The 24,389-nt window shown below is 41.6% G+C and overlaps 1 non-coding gene across 1 annotated transcript; it reads right to left on the bottom strand.

Moving 5' to 3' along the window:
- Positions 1–18,793: 18,793 nt before the first annotated feature.
- On the bottom strand, positions 18,794–18,900 carry LOC145958483 (small nucleolar RNA R71). Its single transcript, XR_014434324.1, has one exon. It is a non-coding gene; the product is annotated as a small nucleolar RNA R71 (small nucleolar RNA).
- Positions 18,901–24,389: the final 5,489 nt, after the last annotated feature.

Here is a 24,389-nt window from a genome sequence, read left to right as displayed (position 1 = left end):
AATGAATATTTAATTTAATTAATTTATGGAATGAATACGCTCTTGACATGAGCTTGATAACCCTCCATTTTTAAGGCGCTGCCTTTTTAAAACAAAGTGTTACCACCCTCCTTGACTTATGATCTCTCCTCAACGGAGAATCTCGATAATTATGGGTCTCTTTTACTCATGTCAAGAGGTATTGGTGAACCTAAAATGCATGGTTTATGAGGATGCATGATATTTTATTGGTAATGATGCACATGCTCCTCACTTTTATTATATTTTCGCACATGGTCTTTCCTCTCATGTCATGGTTTTTTCATGCATGGGGATTATTCTTTAGACCTTATCACGAGGTTATTTATTAATGCACAAACAATTTGCACATAAGCATTTACACAAACAATTCACTCATCCACGAACAGTCACGAGCGAATCACGAGGTAGGGGTTTCTTGCAGAAAGGTGCATATTCAAGGTGGTTCTAACTGTTCTCACCGGTCTGAGGCCCCCAAGGTGCCCCCATTATAGGGACCCAATTCCTCTCGTCGTAAGCCGATGGAAAGCTCCAACGCACTGTCGGACTCGAGTTCATGGTTATCACCTTGAGTGATGCTTTCCGACAACGGTCTACGGGCACCTATAGACCCATTCGACAACCGGCCGTACTAACATCCACTCCCTATGGCTTACCACTCATGCCCCCGGGTATAGAGGGAACTGTTGTGTGCAAAGGTTTGTGTGCAGTTTTTATTTCAAACAATTGCGAGAATTTAAACATACAACAATTATTAAAGCCAAATAGATAAACATGTTATCATACAAGCAAGGGGTAATAAAGTAATTTTAACTATTATTTGTTAAAAATAATCTGTCACTCAATGGGACTGACTCTCGAGGCTTCCCTAGTGGAGTCGCCATCTGTCGCCACCGGCCCGAAACGGGCTTTCGGCACTCGCGAAGGATGGTTGGACTCTTTTATTTGTTTAAAAATATGGATTGCTAGAATGACTTATTCTCAAACTGAGACCTCGTCAAACGAGCAATTTTATTAAAAGGCTCACCAATCCATGTTAATCCCAAGCGGGACCCTCCATAGATTAGCGGTTTTCATAAAAAGGAAGGGTTCATGGAGTCGCCACCAATGTTTTACTCAAAACATTGGAAAAAGGGATAAGGCAATTGATTTTATAAATCAACTTCGGCCATTACAACCAGAGTTGGGTAAGGGAGTCGGTTACGCGTGGGGAAGGTGTTAGCACCCCACAGCGCCCCTTTCGGGTTCCCTATGACAGATTATTTCTAAAATAATAGCGCAAAAATTACTAAATTACCCCTATTTATTATAAGCGATTATAAGCGAAATATCTACATGATGATAATTTAAGTATGCAACACTCAGAAAGCAGTAAAAGAAAGGATTTAAGAAGGAAACCTTTGAAGCGTGCTTTTCTATATATTTAAACAGAAATTGGGAAGCTTTTTGGCGTTCCCTCACTCTACAAGCCCGCTCGCTCCTTCCTAAAAAATAATTTTTGACTTGGAAATCCGATGGATTTCCCTTCGACTTAGTTCGAGACTCAAGCAAAATGCTCAGAACTCAAAAACTTCGTCGGATCAACTCTTCGAGTGATTTCTAGGCAGAGCACTGCTCAAAAAAACCCAGAATACTCAAGAAGAGGGTTAAAACTCAGTGTAAAAGTGTGAAATGACGTCCCATTGACGTCATATTTATAGGGATGAGGCTCAATACGGTTTATGAGGGTCAATACGGTCCGTATTGAAGTTTTGAACTACAATACGGCCGTATTGAATTCAATACGGCCGTATTGAAGTTCAAAAACCTCAATACGGCCGTATTGAAGTTCAGTGCAGCCGTATTGAGTTCAAAAACCTCAATACGGCCGTATTGAAGTTCAGTGCAGCCGCATTGAGTTCAATGCAGCCGTATTGAAGTTCAGAAACTTCAATACGGCCGTATTGAACTTCTGGGAGGCCGTATTGGGCTTCATTCCCTCCACTTTCTTATTTTTTGCTACTCTAAGACCTCTAAACCTACAGATTGTCATCCTAGGGTCTTCCAGGGTCTTCCAGGAGTCCTTCCGGCTGACTTTTCTTTGGTCTTCGAGAGTCTTCAAGCTTTATTTCCGACCCGGACAATTTTAGGGGTCTACACCCGGGAGCTCAATATCTGCGAAGAGCTCGCTGAAGTCATCGGTGGCCCGCACGTATTGCCTCCCTACCTTGACAATCATCTTCATGTTGAGTAAGGTGGGAGCACCAATGGGTTTAGGCGCCAAATCCGTCGCATCTATGCCGTCGAGACATCCCGAAGCCTCGGCGAGTGTCGAGAGGAGTGTGGAGACCATAATGTATCCTCGCCGGGCTTCGCTTCCCTCTCTTACCCCCAGATTCTTTATGTGCTCAAGGAAGAAGAATCCGGGGTTGGCCTTCTGACTAGTGGCCATGCAATATAGAGCCAGCAAGTCCTGCCGTGTCACCGACTCTGGGCTCTTCTGCCTTGCATGAATGGAGCCTGTGATTAGCTTGTGGCAGATTCGGAGTGCGGTAGGGAGTAGAGTACCCTTCACTCCAGCGTGGTAGTCCGTCTGACCTGTGATCTCTCTCCACATCTCATTTTGGGTCAGACCATCCGGATACTCGCAAACGGCGTCCCTATACTCCAGTTGAGCAGCTCGTGTGAAAAAGCCGGCTTGGACGTTGAACTCGTCCAATGACAAAGAACGGTACCCCCCGTTCATCCAAAAGTCTACCGATTAGACCGTCTCTCTGAAGCTGTTCGTCGACTGTGTGACGCCGACGGTAGCCAAGAACTCCTTTGTCGCTGTCGGGAAGATCTTGGAATGAGGGCTAAGGAGGAACCCCCATCCTATGGCGTTGATATAGCCTAGGACCTCGTCTTCCCACTCCATCGCTTGGAGGATGTTCAAGTCTAGCACTCTTGATGGCTTGAAGACAAACGACTCGAAAAGCTCCAATTTCTCTAAATGCTTCGCGGTCATTTCTCGTTGGGCGGGGACCCTTTGTCTCTTTCTAGACGATTCGGCCATTTCTCTGAACTTTGGAAGACCTTGGACTCACTCACAAAGAAGATATGCAGAGGAGGGAAGAATGCTGTGCAGAAATGAGGAGAAAATGGGCTATTTATAGAAGATCTCACGTCAGTACGGCCCGTATTGAATTCAATACGGCCGTACTGACATGGCCGTTATTGTGCAAATTTGTGAACTAATACGGGCCGTATTGATCTCAATACGCCCGTATTGGTGTGACCGTTAAGGTCAATACGGGCGTATTGGGCTCAATACGCCCGTATTGAAGCTGAAGGGTTGCCTTAACCCTAGCTTCAATACGCCCGTATTGAATGGAATACGGCCGTATTGATTTTTTTTTTTTTATTTATTTATTTTTTTTTTTCAATAAATAGAGAATAAGTGATCTTCCAGTACACCTATCATCTGTATGCATGTATGTGATGTATGATGCACCTAATTCTATTTGATTTATCTTTCAAAAGAATTAACCGATGCGTTTTTTGTTTGGATTCTGCCATTCCTCAAGACGGACTGTGCGCTGCCGACTTCTGTAACCGAGGAATGATGCGTGTTATATTGAGATGGGTGTCATCAACCCAGTGATTCTTCCCTTCCTTTAGAAGACATGTCAACCCTCCTATTGACCACTATATCTCCATGTTTCCACTAGATTATCCTAAAATCGTTTGGGACAAGAGAGAAAAGAAAGGAAAGATATTTTTATTCGAAAGTTTGTGTTTTAGAGGGGATTATTTTTTTCGAAAATGGTTTTTGTAAGAATGGCTGGCCAAGGTAGGCTTATGTGTTTAGGTTTGTTTGCTTAAACACTTATGAAGTTAATAAAATCTTGTTTATTGACGTTGTGATTCGACAACTTAGATAGCTTCCCTTGAACCTTTCTTTTTGAATTCGGCTCATGGTACCATCATGGATTTATTTTCGCTTTTTGATTGTCCTTATTTCTTGCCTAAAACGCCCTTTTGTGGCGTCTCAGCGGACCTTTGTTTTTGTTCATTTTTGCAACCCTAACTTTTGCCTAGGTCACCCTTTCGTGGGATTCCTAGCGGGTTCTTTGCTCTTATTTTTGCACAGCCCCCTTTTTGGGTTTCCTGCCGAGCTTTTTGTTTTTATGATTTTTGTTTTTAACCATGATGGCACTTGTCGAGGCCAAGGAAAGGTGCTCCAAGTTGTCACACACACTTCCACATAAAAATGATGCGGGTTTATTATTATTAAGACAATTTTAACCTCATTCATGTTTATTCAAACAGGGTTAAAAATAATGTGGTTTAGAATTTTATTATAAGCAAGAAAAGAAGCAGTAAGAATTAATGAAGAATGATTTTATTATAATCATAGTGGAAACATGTGCCCTATCGAGGCTCGGGGGTCGGGCTGTCCCCGAGGAGTAATCTCTAATAGTCATCAGGTCTATACATCCCTATCGGAAGGAGAAGAGCACTTGATGACGACGACCGGCCTTGACGCTTGTGAACCGGCCTTCCTAAAGATCTGGCTTAAAGAACGTCGAGAAGGATCTTTGTTCCTCTTCGTTCTTTGATCTTTATTAGGGTCATATCCTAACCCTTGTTTTCCCGGATTATCCTTGATAATGGGTAGCTCGGGAATTCCTTGGGAATCCTTGCCAAGTCCTTGTCCAGGCAAGTATCCATTCTTGGTGAGCATATGGGCTACCTTCTTCATTTCTCGGGGAAACGTTTCAACATTGGCAATCTCCAATGCTTGGAAGGCGGTTTCTAGAGCTTTCTCCGCTGCATCCACGTAAGGTATGGTGGATGGCTTGCTGATGAGTATGTCATCTTCAGCTTGTACAGTCACCAGCTTGTCACCCACTATGAATTTGACTTTCTGGTGGAGCGTAGAAGGAACAGCTTTTGCGTCATGAATCCAAGGTCGGCCGAGGAGACAACTGTATGCGGGAGTAATGTCCATCACTTGGAATTCGACATTAAAGATAGTGGGTCCAATTTGGATTGGAAGATTGATCTCTCCCACCACTTCTCTTTTAGAACCATCGAAGGCTCGAACGATCATGTTGCTCGGGCGCATTTGGACTCCCTTGATTGCCACTTGATTAAGAGTTCTTTTAGGCATCACATTCAAGGAAGATCCATTATCCACCAAGACTTTTGCGATGTGATATTCCTTGCACTTTACAGAGATGTGCAAGGGCTTGTTGTGATTTGGTCCCTCAGCGGGGATCTCTTCATCGGTGAAAGTGAGGTGATCATTAGCCGTGATGTGACTAATGATCCCCTCAAACTTGTCTTGGGAGATAGTGTGCGACACATATGCCTCGTTCAAGACTTTCAACAGAGCTTGCCGATGCGGTTCGGAGCATAGGATCAACGACAACAGAGTAATCTTTGATGGCGTCTTATGAAGTTGATCCACGATGGAGTACTCGCTCTGTCGGATATACTTTAACAGCTCGTCAGTCTCCTCCTCGGATTCTTTATTTTTCTCGGTTTTTTCTTTTTCTTTTTCTTTTCCTTTATTCTTGGGAGCTTTATCATGAAGATCTTCGGGAGTGTAGATCCTGCCACTCCTAGTCATGCCCCCAAGTCCAGCGATGTTAGAGATATCGCTGTCGGCAGAAGAATGGATGTCGTATATCCATGGCACAGCCTTATTCGATTCGTAGGGGAAAGGTCTTGGAGCAGTGATCCTTAACGGTGTTGGACCTTTCCCTTTGTTCGTCTTGATTACCAACAACGGAGTTGACGTGTGTTCGCTTGGCACGGTTGTTGGCTTACACTTGATAACGAACGGCGTGCGATCCATTCTTTGAACATACGCATCGATTGATCCTTTCTTTTTATTAATGTTTTTTAATGAATTACTAGGAGGGATGTATGAAATGCAAACCTAGATCCCTCCATGATCTTTGGTAAGAATGCATGATATGAGATGATGACGTTGAATGTGCATGCATTGTGTTTATTCAACTAAGCATTATCATGTTTTCGGGATGCTCCTAAGATGATGCATGATATTGCTTGGTTTGGATAAATAATCTTTTTTTCTTTTTTTTGGGTATTTTGTTTTTTGTATTATTTTTTTATTATTTATTTTTTTTTGGGTGAAAATGGAAACTACCTATATGAATGTGATGATGGTAGATGTTAACACCATGTAATGGAAGATTCTTATTCTTATTTATTCTTATTTTTAAAAAGGAATGTTGTATGTTTAAAGAATGCAATGTATGCTCAAACAATGTCACATAAACAATGCACAAACAATTCACTCATCCACGAACAGTCACGAGCGAATCACGAGGTAGGGGTATCCTGCAGAAAAGTGCATATTCAAGGTGGTTCTAACTGTTCTCACCGGTCTGAGGCCCCCAAGGTGCCCCCATTATAGGGACCCAATTCCTCTCGTCGTAAGTCGATGGAAAGTTCCAACGCACTGTCGGACTTGAGTTCATGGTTATCACCTTGAGTGATGCTTTCCGACAATGGTCTACGGGCACCTATAGACCCATTCGACAACCGGCCGTACTAACATCCACTCCCTATGGCTTACCACTCATGCCCCCGGGTATAGAGGGAACTGTTGTGTGCAAAGGTTCGTGTGCAGTTTGTATTTCAAACAATTGCGAGAATTTAAACATACAACAGTTATTTAAAGCCAAATAGATAAAGCATGTTATCATACAAGTAAGGGGTAATAAAGTAATTTTAAACTATTATTTTGAAAAGAATCCATCACTAAATGGGACTGACTCTCGAGGCTTCCCCAGCGGAGTCGCCATCTGTCGCCACCCGCCGAAACGGACCTTGGCATTCGCAACGATGGTCGGAGTCTTTTTAAAGTTTGAAAAGTGGTGGATTGTTAGAACGACTTATTCTCAAACTGAGACCTTATCGAACTAACAATTTTATTAAATGATTCACCAATCCATGTTAATCCCAAGCGGGACCCTCCATGGATTAGTGGTTTTCGCAAAGTAGGGTTCTTGGAGTCGCCACCAATGTTTTACTCAAAACATTGGAAAAAGGGATAAGGCAATTGATTTCATAAATCAACTTTGGCCATTACAACCAGAGTTGGGTAAGGGAGTCGGTTACGTGCGGGGAAGGTGTTAGCACCCCACAACGCCCCTTTCGGGTTCCCTATGACGGATTATTTCATAAATAACAGTGTAAAATTACTAAATTACCCCTATTTATTATAAACGATTATAAATTAAATATCTACATGATGACAATATTAAATATGCGACAATCAGAAAGCAATAAAAGAAGGGATTTGAAGAAAAACCTCTTGAAGCGTGCTTTTATATATCTAAACAGATGTTAGGAGGCTTTTTGGCGCTCCCTCCCACTACACGCTCGCTCGCTCCTTCCCTAAAAATTAATCTTTACTATGGAAATCAAAAAGATTTCCCTTCGACTAGTTCGAATTCTCAAGCTAAATGCTCAGAACTCAAGAACTTCGTCGGATCGGCTCTCGGAGAGAATTCTAGGGCAGAACACTGCTCAAAAACCCCAGAATACTCAAGAAGAGAGTCCAAGAAGTGTGGAAAAGTGTGGAATGACGTCCAAATGACGTCCTATATATAGGGATGAGGCGCAGTACGGCCTCTGGAGTCAATACGGCCCGTATTGAGTTTTTGAACTTCAATACGGCCGTATTGAATTCAGTACGGCCGTATTGAAGTTCAAAAACTTCAATACGGCCGTATTGGTTTCAGTACGGCCGTATTGTAGTTCAAAATGTGCAGTACGGCCGTACTGAACTCCAAGGAGGCCGTATTGAGCTCCAATCTTCCCACTTCCTTATTTTTAGCTACTCTAAGACCTCTAAACCTACAGATAGTCATCCTATGGTCTTCTAGGAGTCCTTCTGGCTGACTTCCCTTCGATCTTTGAGAGTCTTCGAGTCTTATTTCCGACCCGGACAATTTTAGGGGTCTACAAGCATAAGTCAATTATGTTAGAAAAGAATGGCACAAACCAAGAGGGGGTGAATTGGATTCTATGACACTTTAAAAATTTCAGAGTAGTTAGGATCTTTTATTTCAATTAAACTTTTCTAAAAATGAATTTTTAATGAAGTTTCTTAAAGACTTGTTATAGAAGAATTGATGTTGTGTATTTTACTCGTATTTTAGCACTTTAATTCACAAGAATTCATAGCATAATCATGCATATCTTTCATGTTTTTAATAAATTTTTATATCATTTTCCTATTTTATGCTTTTCTTGGTATGTGTTGTGTTTTCTCTGAGCAGGATCAAGATTTAAGAATTAAAGAGGAAATGCTGAGCTACAGGGAAAATCACGGCCGTGATTCTAAATCACGCCCGTGATTCACCAGAGAAAATCACGGCCGTGACTCCCAATCACACCCGTGAACGCCACTGACCCTTCATAGATGTGCTCCAGAGAAGATCACGGTCGTGATTCTCAGTCACGGCCGTGATTCACTTCGCGTCGATTTGGTGAATGAATGTGCTCCAGAGAAGATCACGGTCGTGATTCTCAGTCACGGCCGTGATTCACTTCGCGTCCCAGCTTTTTAATTTTTATGTTTTATTTTTATTTTTGTAATTTTTATCTTGGTAGTTTTACCTTTTTACCCTTTTAGGTTATAAATTAGATGAGGTTAGCCTAGAACAGAACTTTTGTTTCGGAGACAGTTTTTTTTAGTTTTTGACACTTGGAGAAGGTTGGGCGCCTGTGCCATCGACTCTAAGGTTTGCTTTTCTTTTATTCTTCTTTTCTTGGAGAACTACTATGAACTCCTGTGAGTAGTTTCCCTTTTTCTGGGATCAGGGCTTAGCCTCTGAGAACCTCTTTATTAATGCATTATTCAGTTTCTTAATTTTATTCCAATTCTTGATCTGTTCTTTTATATTTTATATATGAACTTTAATATTATTGTTTTCATAATAACATTAATTAAGGATGAACTGAGAGGAGAACTTGATTATAATTATGATAAACAATTAATCTTAATTTTTATAATCATAGATAATTAGGGATGAACTGAGAGGAGAACCTAATTATCGGAACCTAAAGGAACAGACTTGAGTGTTAAATCACGAGAGTTGATTTAAGCTTTCGAGGAGCAATAGATTAACAAAGATCTTAATGGGTTTAATTGAACGTAATTATCACGAGAGTAGAGATTAATTTTAATTAAACACGTCCTCGTAGCCTGAGAAGGTGCAAGGATTAAATTAGGTTAAGACTACCTTCAAGATGGAATAGAATTAATTAATGAAAATAATAATTCAATATTGTTGGAACTCTTTGTGCGAACCCTAGATTCCCGGAAATCTCCTTATCTTATCTTAAAGTTTTATCTTATTCATTGTCGCCACCGGCCCGAACGGGCCTCGGCGGTCGCGAAGACGGTCGAGCTCGCTTTTATTTTAGTTTTGAAAATGTATTGGATTATTAGAACGACTTGTTCTCAAACTGAGACCTTGTCGATCTTATCCAATTTTATTTATTAAATGTCTCACCAATCCATATTAATCCCAAGCGGGACCCTCCATGGATTAGTGGTTTTCGCAAAAGGAGGGTTCGTGGAGTCGCCACCAATGTTTTACTCAAAACATTGGAAAAAGGGATAAGGCAATTGATTTTATAAATCAACTTTGGCCATTACAACCAGAGTTGGGTAAGGGAGTCGGTTACGCGTGGGGAAGGTGTTAGCACCCCACAACGCCCCTTTCGGGTTCCCTATGACAGATTATTTCTAAAATAACAGTGTAAAATTACTAAATTACCCCTATTTATTCTAAGCAATTATAAATTAACTATCTACATGATGACAGTTTAAATATGCACACAGAAAGCAGTAAAAGGAATGATTTTAAGAAGAAACCTTTGAAGCGTGCTTTTATATATTTCGTAAAACTGGGAAGCTTTTTGGCGTTCCCTCGCTCTACAAGCCCGCTCGCTCCCTCCTATAAAATTTTGACTATGGAAATCCGGAGGATTTCCCTTCGACTAGGTTCGAATCTCCAAGCTAAGTGCTCGGAATTCCAGAACTTCGTCGGATCGACTCCCAAAGATATTTCTAGGGCAGAACACTGCTCAAAAACCCCAGAATACTCAAGGAGGGAGTCAAAACTGAGTGTGAAAAGTCTCAAATGACGTCCAATTGACGTCATATTTATAGGGAACAGGCCCAATACGGGCTACAGAATCAATACGGCCGTATTGAAATTTTTGAACTTCAATACGGCCGTATTGAGTTCAATACGGCCGTATTGAAGCTCAGAAATTTCAATATGGCCGTATTGAGTTCACTGCGGCTGTATTGAAGCTTCAATACGAAGTTTCAGAAACTTCAATACGCCGTATTGAGTTCACTGCGGCCATATTGAAGCTTCAATACGGCCGTATTAAGTTTAGTACCGCCGTATTGGGCTTCATTCCCTCCACTTCCTTATTTTTAAGCTATTCTAAGACCTCTAGACCTACAGAGAACCCTCCTAGGGCCTTCCAGGAGTCCTTCTGGCTGATCTTCCTTCAGTCTTCGAGAGTCTTCAAGCTTTATTTCCGACCCGGACAATTTTAGGGGTCTACAGCTGCCCCCCCTTTACTTAGTCAAACGGTCTTTTGGTGTACCGGCTGACAAGTAAAGGAGTTGACCCAATTGTCCGGGTGATGTGCCAACCTTCTGACTTGTAGCGTCTTCCGGTGGAAAATTATTGAGTAGCCTCTCCAGGTTGTTGCATACCTCGGCGCTTCTGACAACCTCGGTAGCTAAGTTTAACACCAACGTGCCTCTGACGACGCTGATGGCTGAGTATTGTCTCTCCAGACCTTGAGTATTGTCTCTCCAGACCTTGAGTACTGTCTCTCCAGACTTTGAGTACTGTCTCTCCAGACCTTGTTTGAGTACCGTCTCTCCAGACTTTGTTTGAGTACCGTCTCTCCAGACTTTGTTTGAGTACTGTCTCTCCAGACTTTGTTTGAGTACTGTCTCTCCAGACTTTGTTTGAGTACCGTCTCTCCAGACCTTGTTTGAGTACCGTCTCTCCAGACTTGTGCATACCTCGGTGCTCTCAACAACTGGGTAGCTGAGTATTGCCTTTTAGGCTTTGAGATGATTTTGTCTCCACAGTCCACGATGCTGCTTCGACGGTTTTTTCTGATTTTGTGCCACTGAGGGCTGGATAACGCAGGGATCCGTCTAGGGGATGTGCAGTCATTCGCAGGTTCCTGTGCCCCAACTTACATTGCATTGTTGGTACCCATGGGGAATTTCTGACTCCTTGGGGTGTAGACACAGATGCTCTTTCTCTCTGAGTTGAGCGATGCCTTATGTTTGGCTGACGTCCTTTGACGTTGGTGGAGTATCCCGGTTTATCCTTATTCGGGTATCTCTTTTTGATTTTCTGATTTTTGCTGCCTCTGTGTAGGCTGTTATCCGCTGGGGATTCTGGATGTTGATTTTGTCTCCACAGTCCACGATGCTGCTTCGACGATTGTTTTTGATTTTTGTGCCACTGAGGGCTGGATAACGCAGGGATCCGTCTAGGGGATGTGCAGTTACTCATAGGTTCTTGTGTCCCAACTTTTCATTGAGTAGTTGGCGCCCATTGAGGAATTTCTGTTTCCTTGGGGTGTAGACACGAAGATGCTCTTTCTGAGATGAGCAGTGCCTTATGATTGGCTGACGTCCTTTGGACGTTGGTGGAGTATCCCGGTTATCCTTATTCGGGTAACTCTTTTTAATTTTTGGATTTTGTTGCCTCTGTGTAGGCTGTTATCCGCCAGGGGATTTTGTCATTGGTTTGTGATTGGCCTCTTCTGTTAGGCGTATCAGCTTGACGTTCAATGATTGGCTAAGAGCCGGATTCCACTTGGGGAATGATTATTGATCTTTTTATGATTTTTCCTTTTGAAGGAGTGCCTCTTATGTAGGCGACTGAGGAATTGGGGTTCAGTGTTCGGCTGAGTGCCGGATTCCGCTTGGGGAATATTTATTGATATTTTTTGATTTTTCTCCTTTTGCAGGGATGCCTCTGAGTAGGCGATTGGGGAATGAGGGATCTTATGTATCCCAGAGTATTATTTAGGAAGCCTCTGCAGGCTTAGCCTCACTCAGCGCTTTGAGTCGGAGAGCTATCTTCCACTGAGGAAGTGTTAAGTCCTTTGACTTGTATATACTGTTTGGATGATCGCACTTCCATTGGGGATTGCGTCGATTTTGCTTTGATAGCTCTCGCTGGGGATTCGTTCCGTGAGCTTGAGTTGAGGTTTCTCTGGGGAGTATTATTTCTGCGAGCCTCTCCAGGCTCAATTATTCTGAGAGAGTATTATTTCTGCAAGCCTCTCCAGGCTTAATTATTCTGTATAATTTGTTGGATTTTCTGTATTTTGCCTTTTTTGTCGATTTTGGCTTTTTCTGTGTTTTTGCCTTTTTTATTGATTTTGGCTTTTTCTGTGTTTTTGCCTTTTTTGTTGATTTCGGCTTTTTCCGTACAGAAATGTCTCAGTTATTCTGAGAGAGTATTATTTCGGCGAGCCTCTCCAGGCTCAATTATTCTGAAAGAGTATTATTTCGGCGAGCCTCTCCAGGCTCAGTTATTCTGAGAGTATTCTTTCGGCAAGCCTCTCCAGGCTCAGTTATTCTGAGAGTATTCTTTCGGCAAGCCTCTCCAGGCTCAGTTATTCTGAGAGTATTCTTTCGGCAAGCCTCTCCAGGCTCAGTTATTCTGAGAGTATTCTTTCGGCAAGCCTCTCCAGGCTCAGTTATTTTGAGAGTATTCTTTCGGCAAGCCTCTCCAGGCTCAGTTATTTTGAGAGTATTCTTTCGGCAAGCCTCTCCAGGCTCAGTTATTTTGAGAGTATTCTTTCGGCAAGCCTCTCCAGGCTCAGTTATTCTGAGAGTATTCTTTCGGCAAGCCTCTCCAGGCTCAGTTATTCTGTATGACGCTGTTGATTTTCTGAATCTTTGCATTTTGTTTGCTGCTGTCATACACAAGCAATTTTTCTATTTTTCTATTTTATGCAATTGCCTCATGATGAGGTCATTGAATGTGCAATTAATGTGCGCGATGCACAAAATGCAAGTTTAATTATTTTATTTTTGGAAAAAATGAATGGCTCCCCTTATCCTCTTCTTCTTGGAGGAATTTTGTCATTGATGTGAGGGAGGATTTCTGTTATTGCCAATACGGCCGTTATTCATTTCAGTATGCCCGTATTGAATTGAAAATTTGTTCATAACCCTAATTTTGGTACGGGCGTACTGAACATGATACGGGCGTATTGTTTTTCTGAGGTTTATATTTTTTGTTTTTTCAATAAACAGAGAATAAGCGATCTTCCAGTACACCTATCATCTGTATGCATGTATGCAATATGATGCACCTAATTCTATTTGATTCTTTTTTCAAAAGAATTAACCGATGCGTTTTTGTGTTTGGATTTTGCCATTCCTCCAGACGGGCTGTGCACTGCCGACTTCTGTAACCGAGGAATGATGCGTATTATATTTGAGATTTGGTGTCATCAACCAAATGATCCTTCCCTTTCTTTAGAAGATGTGTCAACCCTCCTATTGACCACTATATCTCCATGTTTCCACTAGATTATTCAAAAATCGTTGGGACAAGAGAGAAAAGAAGGAAAAGGTATATTTTTCAAAAGTTTGTGTTTTAGAGGGGATTATTTTATTTTTTGAAAAATGGATTTTGTAAGAATGGCTGGCCAATGGTAGGCTTAAATGTTTAGGTTTGTTCGATTAAACACTTATGAGGTTAAGCACATCTTTGTTATTAATGATTGTGCTTTGACAACTTGGATAGCTTTTCTTGAGCCCCTTGTTGATGGTACCATCATGGATTTATTTTGTTTTTTTCTTTTTTTGACGGCCCTAACTTTTGCCTAAAACACCCTTTTGTGATGTCTTAGCGGGCTTTTGTTTTTGTTCATTATTTTGTAACCCTAATTTTTGCCTAGGTCACCCTTTTGTGGGATTCCTAGCGGGTCTTTTGCTCTTATTTTTGTGCAGCCCCCTTTTTGGGTTTCCTGCCGAGCTTTTTGTTTTTTAGGATTTTTGTCCTGAATGGATTTCTTTTATCCATGACGGCACTTATTGAGGCCAAGGAAAGGTGCTCCAAGTTGTCGTGCACACTTCCACACAAAATGATGTGGGTTTATTGATTATTAAGACGATTTTAACCTCACTTATGTTCATTCAAACAGGGTTAAATAATGTGGTTTAGAATTTTATTGCAAGCAAGAAAAGAAGCAATAAGAAATAATGAAGAATGATTTTATTATAATCATAGTGGAAACATGTGCCCTATCGAGGCTCGGGGGTCGGGCTGTCCCCGAGGAGTAATCTCTAATAGTCATCGGGTTTACACATCCCTATCGGAAGGAGGAGAACACTTGATGACGACGACCGGCCTTGACGCTTGTGAACCGGCCTTCCTAAAGATCTGGCTTAAAGAACGTCGAGAAGGATCTTGATTCCTCTTCGTTCTTTGATCTTTGTTAGGGTTGTATCCTAACCCTTGTTTCCCCGGATTATCCTTGATAATGGGTAGCTCCGGGATTCCTTGGGAGTCCTTGCCTAATCCTTGTCCCGGCAAGTATCCGTTCTTGGTGAGCATGGAGGCTACCTTCTTCATTTCTCGGGGAAACATTTCGACATCGGCGATTTCCAATGCTTGGAAGGCGGTTTCTAAAGCTTCCTCCGCTGCATCCACGTAAGATATGGTGGATGGTTTGCTGATGAGTATGTCATCTTCAGCTTGCACGGTCACCAGTTTGTCACCCACGATGAACTTCACTTTCTGGTGGAGCGTAGAGGGTACAGCTTTCGCATCATGAATCCAAGGTCGGCCGAGGAGACAGCTGTATGCGGGAGTGATGTCCATCACTTGAAATTCGACGTTGAAGATAGTGGGTCCAATTTGGATTGGAAGATTGATCTCTCCCACCACTTCTCTTTTAGATCCATCGAAAGCTCGAACGATCATGTTGCTTGGGCGCATTTGGACTCCCTTGATTGCCATCTGATCGAACGTTCTTTTTGGCATCACGTTCAAGGAAGATCCATTATCTACCAAGACTTTTAGCGATGTGATACTCCTTGCACTTTATAGAGATGTGCAAGGGCTTGTTGTGGTTTGATCCCTCGGCGGGGATTTCTTCATCGATGAAGGTGAGGTGATCATTAGCCTTGATGTGACTAACAATCCCCTCAAACTCGTCTTGGGAGATAGTGTGCGACACGTATGCCTCGTTCAAGACTTTCAACAGAGCTTGTCGATGCGGTTCGGAGCATAGGATCAACGACAACAGCGTAATCTTTGCTGGCGTCTTATGAAGTTGATCCATGATGGAGTACTCGCTCTGTCAGATATACTTTAACAGCTCGTCTGTCTCCTCCTCGGATTCTTTTTCCTCGGTTTTCTTTTCTTCTTTTTCTTTATTCTTGGGGCTTTATCATGAAGATCATCGGGAGTGTAGATCCTACCACTCCTAGTCATGCCCCCAAGTCCAGCGATGTTGGAGATATCGCTGTCGGCAGAAGAGTGGATGTCGTATATCCACGGCACAGCCTTATTTGATTTGCAAGGGAAAGGCCTTGGAACTGTGATCCTTAATGGTGTTGGACCTTCCCCTTTGTTTGTCTTGATTACCAACAACGGAGTTGACGTGTGCTCGCTTGGCGCGGTTGTTGGCTTACACTTGATAACGAACGGCGTGTGATCCATTCTTTGAATATACGCATCGATTATTTCTTTCTTTTTATTAATGTTTATTAATGGATTACTAGGAGAGATGTATGAATGACTCCTAGATCTCTCCATGATCTATATGCATGATATGAGATGATGAGGTTGAATATGCATGCATAGTGTTTATTCAACTAAGCATTATCATGTTTTTAGGATGTTCCTAAGATGATGCATGATATTGCTTGGTTTGGATAAATAACCCTTTTTTCTTTTTTCTTTTTTTTTTGGGTATTTTTTATTTTATATATTTTTTGTATTTTTTGGGTGAAAAGGGAAACTACCTATATGAATGTGATGAAGGTAGATGTTAACACCGTATAATGGAAGATTCTTATTCCTATTTATTCTTATTTTTAAAAGAATAGGAATGTTGTATGTTTAAAGAAATGCAATGTATGCTCAAACAATTTCACATAAACAATGCACAAACAATTCACTCATCCACGAACAGTCACGAGCGAATCACGAGGTAGGGGTCTCCTGCAGAAAAGTGCATATTCAAGGAGGATCTAACTGTTCTCACTTGGTCAAAGGCCCCCAAGGTGCCCCCATTATAGGGACCCAATTCCTCTCGTCGTAGGTCGATGGAAAGCTCCAACGCACCGTCGGACTCAAGTTCATGGTTATCACCTTGAGTGATGTTTTCCGACAACGGTCCACGGGCACCTATAGACCCATTCGACAACCGGCCGTACTAACATCCACTCCCTATGGTTAATCACTCATGCCCCCGGGTATAGAGGGAACTGTTGTGTGCAAAGGTTTGTGTGCAGTTTTTATTTCAAACAATTGCGTAAATTTAAAAATACAACAGTTATTAAAGCCATATAATAAATCATGTTATCATACAAGCAAGGGGTAATAAAGTAATTTTAACTATTATTTGTTAAAAATAGTCTGTCACTAAATGGGACTGACTCTCGAAGCTTCCCCAGTGGAGTCGCCATCTGTCGCCACCGGCCCGAACGGGCCTCGGCGGTCGCGAAGACGGTCGAGCTCGCTTTTATTTTAGTTTTGAAAATGTATTGGATTATTAGAACGACTTGTTCTCAAACTGAGACCTTGTCGATCTTATCCAATTTTATTTATTAAATGTCTCACCAATCCATATTAATCCCAAGCGGGACCCTCCATGGATTAGTGGTTTTCGCAAAAGGAGGGTTCGTGGAGTCGCCACCAATGTTTTACTCAAAACATTGGAAAAAGGGATAAGGCAATTGATTTTATAAATCAACTTTGGCCATTACAACCAGAGTTGGGTAAGGGAGTCGGTTACGCGTGGGGAAGGTGTTAGCACCCCACAACGCCCCTTTCGGGTTCCCTATGACAGATTATTTCTAAAATAACAGTGTAAAATTACTAAATTACCCCTATTTATTCTAAGCAATTATAAATTAACTATCTACATGATGACAGTTTAAATATGCACACAGAAAGCAGTAAAAGGAAGGATTTTAAGAAGAAACCTTTGAAGCGTGCTTTTATATATTTCGTAAAACTGGGAAGCTTTTTGGCATTCCCTCGCTCTACAAGCCCGCTCGCTCCCTCCTATAAAATTTTGACTATGGAAATCCGGAGGATTTCCCTTCGACTAGGTTCGAATCTCCAAGCTAAGTGCTCGGAATTCCAGAACTTCGTCGGATCGACTCCCAGAGATATTTCTAGGGCAGAACACTGCTCAAAAACCCCAGAATACTCAAGGAGGGAGTCAAAACTGAGTGTGAAAAGTCTCAAATGACGTCCAATTGACGTCATATTTATAGGGAACAGGCCCAATACGGGCTACAGAATCAATACGGTCGTATTGAAATTTTTGAACTTCAATACGGCCGTATTGAGTTCAATACGGCCGTATTGAAGCTCATAAATTTCAATATGGCCGTATTGAGTTCACTGCGGCTGTATTGAAGCTTCAATACGAAGTTTCAGAAACTTCAATACGCCGTATTGAGTTCACTGCGGCCATATTGAAGCTTCAATACGGCCGTATTAAGTTTAGTACGGCCGTATTGGGCTTCATTCCCTCCACTTCCTTATTTTTAAGCTATTCTAAGACCTCTAGACCTACAGAGAACCCTCCTAGGGCCTTCCAGGAGTCCTTCTGGCTGATCTTCCTTCAGTCTTCGAGAGTCTTCAAGCTTTATTTCCGACCCGGACAATTTTAGGGGTCTACATTCATTAATTGCATTACTATCTCTTTTACCAGCGAATCTGATCTTATCATCTCAAAACAAACATTCTATCTGTTTTAAAATTCAAATTAAAATACTAGTAATTCTAGGTCAAACACGTAGTCCCTGTGATTCGATATTTATTACTTGATGACAACCGTACACTTGCGGTTTTCCATACATCAAGTTTTTGGCGCCGTTGCCGGGGACTACGTCTCTTGATTTAAATTACAATTATTTTAATTCGAATTTTAAAAAAAAAAAAAAAATTAAATAAATAAATAATTTTTTTTTAGTGTTTACTTCTCCAATTCAGATTTCACGGGTCACTGTCCTTTTTTTTGCAGTGCCTTAGGGTTAATGCAAAAGAGATCTCTACGTCTTGGGAAACCAACACCACTTGATCCTGAGATTGAAAGAACTCTCCTGAGAAGGAAAAGAAACCTTTTTAGAGAATTTGACATGGCTGCACAACGAGATAATTTACCGCTTCGGGATTACTCTGCACCCGTAGCTCGTGGGATACCTGGAGGGGAGATGCAAACTGGAGCTACTGTACCAGCTTCTCTGGTGAATATGCTCAAACAGAACACCTTTGGAGGACTACCATCAGAAGATCCTAATGACCACTTAGAGGGGTTCTTGGAAATCTGTGAGACCCAGCAATTTGATGATGAAGTTTCTGATGGAATGCGACTCCGCTTATTCTCACTCACCTTGAGAGATAAGGCAAAGGTGTGGCTAAGAACAGTGCCTAGAGAAAAGATAGCAACTTGGGAATTATGTGAAAGAGCTTTTCTAGAGAAATTCTTTCCTCCTTCTAAAACTAAAGAATTGAGGAAGAAAATCACTAATTTCCAACAAGGCACTGGAGAGACTATTTATGAAGCATGGGAGCGGTTCAAAGGATATCTTCAAGCATGCCCACAACATGGCTTCAACCGTTGGCTTACCATCCAATTTTTCTTTGAAGGATTGGACCAACAAAGCACCATGATATTAGACTCAGCAGCTGGAGGATCTTTCATGGGGAAACCTATTAATGACTGCATGATTATTTTAGAAAATGTAGCCTCAAATCACAGCCAATACAGTGAAAGAGAAGTCACAGCAAGGAAAGGAACTCCGGGGCGATATGAAGTGAACAATATTGAGTTACTCTTAGCAAAATTTGATACTCTTAATCAAAGATTAGACAAGATGGAAAAAGCTAAGGTTAATTCAGTGGCTACAAATCAAGTATGTGACCTTTGTAGGGAACAAGGGCACACTGCAGTAGATTGTACCTCAATTTTTACTGGAGAAAAAGAAGATACTACTGAACAAGTGGCAGCTTCTCATAATTTCTATGACACTCCTCGAAGAGAGAAGAGTAATCCATATTCCAACACATACAACCCTGGTTGGAAGAATCATCCTAACTTTTCTTGGAAGAATAACCCAGTTCAAGGAACTAGCAATCAGCAACCTAATTTCCGTCCGTCCAATCACTTCATTAATGGGGAAGGAAATCCAGTACAGACACCCTCAATTCAACAAAGTGTTTCAAGATTAGAAAACCTTATGGAGAATTTTGTCACTAATCAAAAACAGACCAATGATTCAATGGCAAATTCTATTCAAAACCTTGCTGTCAAGGTTGAGAATATTACTCTCCACAACAAGATGCTGGAAAATCAAATTGCACAGTTGATGCCTAGTTCAAACAATTCTCCAGGTAAGTTCCCAGGTAAAACAGTTGCAAACCCAGCTGAAAATGTTAATGCTGTTACTTTAAGGAGTGGGAAGAAATTAGACGGACCTGTGTCTAATCAAAATGATAATATTGAGATTGATGAAGACGCTTCTCCTATGGTTGAAAAACCTGAAAAAGAGAGATTAGAAAAAGAAAAAGTATTTTCATCAAAGCCTCAAACTGTTTATCACCCTCCAATTCCTTTTCCTCAAAGGTTAGCAAGGACTAAACTTGATAGACAATTTGAAAATTTTTTAAATATGATCAAACAAGTGTATGTAAACATTCCATTTGTAGAAGCTCTACAACAGATGCCTACATATGCTAAATTTCTTAAGGATCTTTTAGCTAACCGAAGGAAATTGGATGATAGAGAGACTGTTACATTGATCCATCATAATTTGCCCAAAAAACTTAAGGATCCTGGTAGTTTCTCTATACCTTGTCTCATTGGAAATCTAAGGTTTGAAAAAGCCTTATGTGACCTTGGGGCAAGTATCAGTTTAATGCCTTTATCAATTTGCAAGAAATTAGATATGGGAGAATTAAAGCCTACAGCAATGTCAATCCAGTTAGCAGATAGATCTATAAAATATCCCATAGGAATTTTAGAAGATGTTCCAGTTAAGATAGGTAAATTTTTAATTCCGGGAGATTTTGTTGTTTTAGAAATGGAAGAGGACAAACAAATACCAATCATATTAGGTAGACCATTTTTGGCTACAGCAGGCGTGATAGTAGATGTCAAACATGGAAAATTGTCCTTATCCATTAATGATGAAACAATGGAATTTAATATTGCTAAATCTGTTAGACAACCTTCTCTTGAAAATATTTGCTGCAGGGTTGATATATTGCCTAAAGACATGGAGGAAGAAGTCATGAGATCTATTTTGAGGGATCCCTTGGAGAATTTTCTAGTTGGAGGAAAGCACATAGATCTTGAGGGGATTCAACCTAATTATGCTTGCTTGATCGATTCAAGTCCCCCGTGTAAAGAAAAAGATCCTCTAGTAGAAAGTCTTCTTGAGTCTTCAACAGATTGGTGTAGACCCCTAAAATTGTCCGGGTCGGAAATAAAGCTTGAAGACTCTCGAAGACTGAAGGAAGATCAGCCAGAAGGACTCCTGGAAGGCCCTAGGAGGGTTCTCTGTAGGTCTAGAGGTCTTAGAATAGCTCAAAATAAGGAAGTGGAGGGAATGAAGCCCAATACGGCCGTACTGAACTTAATACGGCCGTATTGAAGCTTCAATACGGCCGCAGTGAACTCAATACGGCGTATTGAAGTTTCTGAAACTTCAATACGGCCGTACTGAAATCAATACGGCCGTATTGAAGCTTCAATACAGCCGCAGTGAACTCAATACGGGCGCATTGAAATTTCTGAATTTCAATACGGCCGTATTGAACTCAATACGACCGTATTGAAGTTCAAAAATTTCAATACGGCCGTATTGCTTCTGTAGGCCGTATTGCGCCTATTCCCTATAAATATGACGTCAATTGGACGTCATTCCACACTTTCACACTCAGTTTTGACTCCCTCCTTGAGTATTCTGGGGTTTTTGAGCAGTGTTCTGCCCTAGAAATCTCTCTGGGAGTCGATCCGACGAAGTTCTGGAATTCCGAGCACTTAGCTTGGAGATTCGAACCTAGTCGAAGGGAAATCCTCCGGATTTCCATAGTCAAAATTTTATAGGAGAGAGCGAGCGAGCTTGTAGAGCGAGGGAACGCCAAAAAGCTTCCCAGTTTTACTCAATATATAAAAGCACGCTTCAAAAGGTTTCTTCTTAAATCCTTCCTTTTACTGCTTTCTGTGTGCATATTTAAACTGTCATCATGTAGATAGTTAATTTATAATCGCTTATAATAAATAGGGGTAATTTAGTAATTTTACGCTATTATTTTAGAAATAATTTGTCATAGGGAACCCGAAAGGGGCGCTGTGGGGTGCTAACACCTTCCCCACGCGTAACCGACTCCCTTACCCGACTCTGGTTGTAATGGCCAAAGTTGATTTATAAAATCAATTGCCTTATCCCTTTTTCCAATGTTTTGAGTAAAACATTGGTGGCGACTCCACGAATCCTCCTTTTGCGAAAACCACTAATCCATGGAGGGTCCCGCTTGGGATTAATATGGATTGGTGAGACTTTTAATAAATAAATTGGATAAGATCGACAAGGTCTTAGTTTGAGAACAAGTCGTTCTAATAATCCAATACATTTTCAAAACTAAAATAAAAGCGAGCTCGACCGTCTTCGCGAATGTCGAAGGCCCGTTCGGGCCGGTGGCGACAGATGGCGACTCCGCTGGGGAAGCTTCGAGAGTCAGTCCCATTTAGTGACAGATTGTTTTTAACAAATAATAGTTAAAAATTACTTCGTTACCCCTTGCTTGTATGATAACATGATTTATTATATGGCTTTAAATAACTGTTGTATGTTTAAATTCCGCAATTGTTTGAAATACAAACTGCACACAAACCTTTGCACACAACAGTTCCCTCTATACCCGGGGGCATGAGTGATTAACCATAGGGAGTGGATGTTAGTACGGCCGGTTGTCGAATGGGTCTATAGGTGCCCGTAGACCGTTGTCGGAAAACATCACTCAAGGTGATAACCATGAACTTGAGTCCGACGGTGCGTTGGAGCTTTCCATCGACCTACGATGAGAGGAATTGGGTCCCTATAATGGGGGCACCTTGGGGGCCTCAGACCGGTGAGAACAGTTAGAACCACCTTGAATATGCACTTTTCTGCAGGATACCCCTACCTCGTGATTCGCTCGTGACTGTTCGTGGATGAGTGAATTGTTTGTGCATTGTTTATGTGAAATTGTTTGAGCATAAATTGCATTTCTTTAAACATACAACATTCCTATTCTTTTAAAATAAAAATAAATAGGAATAAGAATCTTCCATTGCATGGTGTTAACATCTACCTTCATCACATTCATGTAGGTAGTTTCCCTTTTCACCCAAAAAAAATACAAAAAACAAAATACCCAAAAAAAGGAAAAAAGGGTTATTTATCCAAACCAAGCAATATCATGCATCATCTTAGGGACATCCTAAAAACATGATAATGCTTAGTTGAATAAACACAATGCATGCATATTCATCGTCATCATCTCATATCATGCATTCTTATCAAAGATCATGGAGGGATCTAGGTTTACATTTCATACATCCCTCCCAATAAATCATTAATAAACATTAATAAAAAGAAAGAAATAATTGATGCGTATGTTCAAGATGGATCGCACGCCATTTGTTATTAAGTGTAAGCCAACAACCGCGCCAAGCGAGCGCACATCAACTCCGTTGTTGGTAATCAAGACGAATAAAGGGGAAGGTCCGACACCGTTAAGGATTATCGCTCCAAGGCCTTTTCCCTACGAATCAAATAAGGCTGTGCCATGGATATACGACATCCACCTTTCTGCCGACAGCGATATCTCTAACATCGCTGGACTTGGGGGCATGACTAGGAGTGGCAGGATCTACACTCCCGATGATCTTCATGATAAAGCTCCCAAGAATAAAGGGAAAGAAAAAGAAGAGAAAACCGAGGAAAACAAAGAATCCGAGGAGGAGACTGACGAGCTGTTAAAGTACATCCGACAAAGCGAGTACTCCATCATGGATCAACTTCATAAGACGCCAGCAAAGATTACTCTGTTGTCGTTGATCCTAAGCTCCGAACCGCATCGGCAAGCTCTGTCGAAAGTCTTGAACGAGGCATATGTGTCGCACACTATCTCCCAAGACAAATTTGAGGGGATTGTTAGTCACATCACGGCTAGTGATCACCTCTCTTTCACCGATGAAGAGATCCCCGCTGAGGGACCGAATCATAACAAGCCCTTGCACATCTCTGTAAAGTGCAAGGAGTATCACATCGCAAAAGTCTTGGTGGATAATGGATCTTCCTTGAATGTGATGCCAAAAAGAACACTCGATCAAGTGGCAATCAGGGGAGTCCAAATGCGCCCGAGCAACATGATCGTTCGAGCTTTCGACGGTTCTAAAAGAGAAATGGTGGGAGAGATCAATCTTCCAATCCAAATTGGACCCACTATCTTCAACGTCGAATTCCAAGTGATGGACATCACTCCCGCATACAGCTGTCTCCTCGGTCGACCTTGGATTCATGATGCGAAAGCTGTTCCTTCTACGCTCCACCAGAAAGTCAAATTCATTGTGGGTGACAAGCTGGTGACTGTACAAGCTGAAGACGACATACTCATCAGCAAGCCATCCACCACACCTTATGTGGATGCAGTGGAGGAAGCTCTAGAAACCGCCTTCCAAGCATTGGAGATTGCCAATGTTGAAACGTTTCCCCGAGAAATGAAGAAGGTAGCTCATATGCTCATAAAGAACGGATACTTGCCAAGACAAGGTTTAGGCAAGGACTCCCAAAGAATCCCGGAGCTACCCATTATCAAGGACAATCCGGGGAAACAAGGGTTAGGATACAACCCTAATAAAGATCAAAGAACGAAGAGGAACAAAGATCCTTCTCGACGTTCTTTAAGCCAGATCTTTAGGAAGGCCGGTTCACAATCGTCAAGGCCGGTCGTCGTCGTCGTCAAATGTTTTTCTCCTTCCGATAGGGATGTATAGACTCAGTGACTATTAGAGATCACTCCTCGGGGACAGCCCGACCCCCGAGCCTCGATAGG

Source organism: Cajanus cajan, chromosome 5 (assembly GCF_000230855.2).
Source record: "Cajanus cajan strain Asha chromosome 5, NIPB_CcT2T_4, whole genome shotgun sequence".
Classification (NCBI taxonomy): Eukaryota; Viridiplantae; Streptophyta; class Magnoliopsida; order Fabales; family Fabaceae; genus Cajanus; species Cajanus cajan.
The sequence above is the reverse complement of the archived record's forward strand: the minus strand, read 5'-3'. Positions and strand labels throughout refer to the sequence as shown.